Raw genomic sequence first — 6000 nt, forward strand, 5'->3', positions numbered from 1 at the left:
AAAACTGGGATGAGGAGGAAACTTGGGTTCCCTCCCGATCTAGGAGGCATTTGAAATAACACTCCCAGATCTTCCTCTAGTTTCAGAGGTAAAAAGACTATTAAACAGAAATTATTTCCAAGTTATAAGGGATGTTAAGAGACTTCTGCTCTCGTTCTTTTTGTTCTCTCTCCTTCAAGCAGATCAGGTGTAATTTTCTTCATTTTCTATAAGACCAGAGAAGGTGAGGAACTACCCCATGACTGGTAAATAGGAAGGACAGGATATCAGTCAAGAGACTTGCCATCTCTATTTCCCAAATAATGAATTACTTTGAAGATACAGAATATACTTCACCAGCTAGGAAAATATTGGAATTTCTCTTTGAAAAAGATAATTGGCAAAAGAGGAAACATGGAAATTCTGTCGTCATGTTAATAATTATAGGGTTTTTTAAATTTGTACACAGGTTCACTAATGATTTATCAGTTAAATCCTGAGTGAGCTTTGCTCTTTGACCCCAATCCTTCTGTCAATACCAGAGCAGGTTCCGTAAGATAACAGCTTTTCCAAAGTGATCCTTTCTCTCTCCTAACTCATTTAGGAGTGACGGATTGAAGGAAAGGGAAACATTTTGGAAAGATTTCAGATAAAACCCAATTTACATGAAACCTCCTATGACAGGTATTCCATTTCAGGGAACGGACTCTGAAGGAGGGCATGCGCAGGTGTTGAGACTGAGGGGCAGAGATGGCAGGTGTGCTGGGGAGAAGAACTGCATGGAGGTGAGGCTCAGACACTGCAACGCTTAGAGTTTCAGGCAGCACTGATTTTCTTGAAAAATGGTACAAAGTCCTTCAATTTAGTTATTAGGATGAACTCTTTGAGCAAAGCTCATCTGGAATTATTAGAGTTAATTCTTTTTTTAAATAAATTTATTTATTTATGGTTGTGTTGGGTCTTCATTGCTGCATGCAGGTTTTCTCTAGTTGCGGTGAGCGGGGGCTATTCTTTGCTGCGGTTTGGGCCTTCTCATTGAGGTGGCTTCTCTTGTTGCAGAGCATGGGCTCTAGGTGCACAGGCTTCAGTAGTTGTGGCACGTGGGCTCAGTAGCTGTGGCTCGTGGGCTCTAGAGCGCAGGCTCAGTAGTTGTGGCGCCTGGGCTTAGTTACTCCGTGGCATGTGGGGCCTTCCCGGACCAGGGCTCGAACCTGTGTCCCCTGCATTGGCAGGTGGATTCTTAACCACTGTGCCACCTGGGGAGCCCCGAGTTAATATTTTTTTAAAGTCAGCCTGGTAAGACTTGGGGACACAGTGGTTACCCCAGCTTTCCCACTAGACTGTGATCCCTGGGAGAGCAGAAAGCACGTCCTAATGCTTCCTGAATCCTAACCAGTGCCTGGCACACATGCTCATCAAGTGATGTTCAACAGTGCATATAGTTGAATGACTAATAGATCACTTAATTGAGGAAGTGTTAAAAGGAGGGTCTTGAATGTTCAAATTAATTCCTTTTTGGTAGAATGTATGGCAGAAACATTTTTGTGCATAGGCCCCTTAGCAGTTGGATTTCTCCAGTTGTTCATTCCCTTGAACTTCACAAACAAAGCATGCTGCCTCTCCCAATCTCAGCAGGATGAGATTTGTCAGAATTTGGCTCCCTGTGACCGGAGTTGATTCTGCAGGGGAGAGGAGCTGCCCTGAAGTTTGGGCCCTCAGATACAGTGAATTAGCTGACTAGGACCTTTACTTATATCCCATTCCTATAATGACTGTTACAGAATTGTTTGATTTAAATGACAAATTGCAAATAGATTTAGATTGCAAATGAAAAATGAAGGAAGATTGCATCAAATGAGAAAAAGGGAACTGATTTATCATCTAAAAGAAAAAATTCTCAAGTAGAATGAGAAAACAAAATCTAGTTATATCCTGTTTATAAAAGAAATATTTAAAACATAATGACATAAAACAATTGAAAGTAAAGGAATGGAAAGAGATTCATCAAAGAATTACCACCCAAAAGAAAACTAGTGTAGCAATATCAGTATCAGAAAAGAAAAATAAGGGTTTTAAGACAAAGAGTCATTAAGGATAAAGGGGATCATATTTAATGATGAAAGGAATAATTTGTTAGGAAGATACACCTAATAATATGGCCTCAAAATATATAAAGCAAAAATGGATAGAATTACAAGGAGAAAGAGGAATTTCTATAATTCTAGAAGATTTTAACTTATTTACAAATCACCTCAGAAAATTATATCTTAAGCAGCACAAAAGATGAATCTCATAAATGTAAAATTCTTAAATAAAATGTTACCAAATTGAATGCAGCAAAGATTGCAAAAATACATCATGACCAAGTAGAATTAATTCCAAGAATGTGAGGGTAATTTAATATTAAAGTATTTTCTCTAAATAAATTCTCTGTTATAATTTACATGTTAACTGAATAACAGAGAAAAGTCACATTATCATATAAATAAATTTGAGAGCCTTTAACACCAATTCAAGATAAAAAAAATATTATTAGCAAACAAGGAATAGAAAGGAGTTTCCTTAACATAGCCAAGTGTATCTGCAAAAATCTACAGGAAACATACTTAATGGTGAACTTTTAGTAGCATTTTCTTTCATGGCAGGATCAACAAAGAATGTCCACTATTCTGCTTCTACTGGAAATCCAACCCCAAGAAATAGATCAGGAGAAAGATATAAGAGTTATAAGGATCAGAAAAGAAGAAAACCCAGTTGTTACATTCTGATGATATAGTTGTAAAAATGGAAAATCCAAGAAAACTTACAAATTACAAGGATTAATAATTAGAGTTCAATAAGGTTTCAGGATACAGGATCAATATTAAAAAAATCAGTGGTTCCTATATACAAGCAGAAACCACTTAGAGTAAGATAATCTTTAAAAAGATACCATTTGCAATAGCAACAAAAATATTATGGTGCCTAGGAATGAATCTAATAAAACACATGTAGACATTTATGATGAATATCATAAAGCTTTATTAAAAACAAAAGTAAATGAAGTGATATACCATGTTCATGATTAGGAAGAAACAATATTATAAAGATGTGATTTCTCCCAGAATTAATACATAAATTCTATTAACAACAATTTAAATCCCAGAACAAGTTTTTAGGAAAGTTGATAGGCTTATCTCAAAATTCATGTGATGAGTAAATGGCCCAGAATTGCCAGAATAATTTTGAAGAAGGTATGGAGGTGTAGGAATTAATTTACCAGATAGCAAGACTGCATAAAACTAGGGTAATAAAACAGGGGAACATTGGAGCATGGATAGATAAAGAGACCACTGGACTGGAATAGAAGCCCAGACTTAAGACTTACGCTTATGTAGGGACTCAGAAGATGACAATGATGGCATAAAAGATGAGCAAATCAGGGATGAGTTATTTAGATCCAGAATGGATTCATTAGGACAATGAGAATTAAAATGGCAACAATAAATTATTTTATGCTCATCAAATTGTCAAAAATTAAATATCTGACAATACTAGGTAATGATTAAGGAGTGAACTCCTACACTGCTGACTGGGGTAGACATTGGTACAACCGCTTTGAGAGCAATTTATCAGTATTGAGAAAATGTTAACATATGTGTCCCATATGATCCAATAATTTCACTTCTAGATGTACATTCTGGAGAAAGTCTTGCAAACACTTAAAATGTGAAACTTGCATAAGAATATTCATTGCAGAGTCATTTATAATAGTGGAAATGGAAAGTTGATCAACACAGGGATTAACAAATAAATTTTACATATGTACACAACTGCATACAGCAGATAAAAACCAATCAACTGGAGCTGTTTGGATCTCAAAAACCCAATGCTGAATGAAAAAAAAATCAAGGTGAGTAATGATATATGTTATTATCTATGTAAAATTTATAAACACGAGAATAATTATATATATTGTTTATAGCTACATATGTATGAGGTAAATGCATTTTTAAAATGTCCAGGAAGGATATACAACTGTAGGGTTGTGGTTACCACTGGAGAGGGAGATAGAGAATTTGGTTATTGAGGGATGCCAATTCCTGCATCCATCATGTTTCAGTTATTAAAAAGAAAAGGTATGCAAATGTAAAATAGATAGCTAGTGGGAAGCAGCCGCATAGCACAGGGAGGTCAGTTCGGTCCTTTGTGACCACCTAGAGGGGTGGGATAGGGAGGGTGGGAGGGAGACGCAAGAGGGAGGAGATATGGGGATATATATATGTATAGCTGATTCACTTTGTTATACAGCAGAAACTAACACACCATTGTAAAGCAATTATACTCCAATAAAGATGTTTAAAAAAAAAAAGAAAAGGTATGGAAAAAAGGTAATATTTGTGAAATTTGGGTGTTGGTAAGTGGATCTTTGTTGTATCATCCTCCCTAATTTTCAAGAGTGTATGAAATATTTTATGCAATAGACAAAATATTATAAATGGAAGAGTCAATTACAGCTGGAGTTCTAAGTGAAGACATGGGACAATTCCAGGTCGGAGGAAGCAAACAAAAGAAAATGTGTATTGTCGGTGCTGAGATTTGTGGCTTAAGCTTCATTTGGGAGAGCTGGTTGTTTATCAGATTTGGAACCTCTCATCTTTGTTGTTCTCAGAAGGCCCAAGGAACTTCTGAGTGCTTCCAAGCATGTTTGCATTTTTAAAGCTTGGGTCTGGCAAATGGCTAAAGACTGGAGGAACTTGAGGGCAGTGGAAAGAGAAGATGTAGAATTTAGCTGGGTTGGAAGCAAGATGTCAGTTTTGATTTAGAATTAGTAGGAAATGAAATCAGAGAATATGTTGAAAGAGGAGTACAAGAATGCATGCCTGGAAAAAAAATGCCTTGGATGAGTGTTCTAAGCCAAATATTTTAGCATGTGTCTGCGTTAGTATTTAGATTGCTGTTTTTTTCCTTCTTCTAAAAAAAATATGTCCCAAAAAAGTTTGTTGAAACAAAGAAAAAAAACCCCCAAACTTATTATATATAAAATACGTGTTTCACATATACAGAAAAAGACCCTCCAAAAATCATTGCTTAAGAAGTAATTTATTGATTCAATTTAAATTAACCATTGCTACCGTTGCAAAAGCAGTTGCTCTGAAAAAGTAATGAAAAATGTATCATGAGATTACATAGTTCAGTAACAATATCAATATTGATCATGTGAAGCAAAACTACTGGCAAATGTCATTGAAGCTCATTTTATAATTTCTAATAATTTATGCAGCGAATGTGTGTCACCTTAAAAATGTACCTGTGATGTTTACAAATTCTTTCAAACACATTTATAAATACAGTAATAAAAATTCCTGAGCTCCCTTAGCTTATACCAGTGTTCGCCAACCGACAATCCATGTGGTGTTTGACTAACACCCTCTAGCCTTTACTTAAAAAATATTTTGTCACATTCGTAAAAGTATCTGTGCTTCAAGTCTGTTTGTAAGTGTAAGTTTTAATGTGAACCTGATCATAATAAGAGAAAAATGCTTAACACTTGTATGGGCAGCAGGAGTTGAGGGGTGAGGTGAGTAGGCCAGGTTGTAGACGAAAGAATCCCAATTTAAGTGTCGAGACCTCCAAAGTAGAATATGTTTTATAGTATGGGTTTTGTCTCACTTGCATTCTTCAGAAGGATTCTCAGAAGTAAATCTGCAAGAATCTGCTTCCCTGGCCAGTAAGGTCCTATTGGAGGCTTTTCAATAACCCCATTTCCTGTAGTCCTGCCCTATCTCCCAGCCCCAAGATTTCAAGGTTTCTGTTAAATAGATATTATATCTCCCAGTCCCTCAAAATAGTGGGGGATTTAGAATGTGTAAAAGTTGGTTAGTAAGTTGTAGAGTTTAGTGGGGTTAAGGTTTCAGATATGGTTCTGGCAAGATGTGGCAACATATAATTTCTGTTTTCTTTTAGGAAAGCACATGCGATAATTTTGGAAAATTAGCTACACATTACTTTTCCAACTCGTCATTAATTATATGAACGCCG

Source organism: Balaenoptera ricei, chromosome 3 (assembly GCF_028023285.1).
Source record: "Balaenoptera ricei isolate mBalRic1 chromosome 3, mBalRic1.hap2, whole genome shotgun sequence".
Taxonomy (NCBI): domain Eukaryota; kingdom Metazoa; phylum Chordata; class Mammalia; order Artiodactyla; family Balaenopteridae; genus Balaenoptera; species Balaenoptera ricei.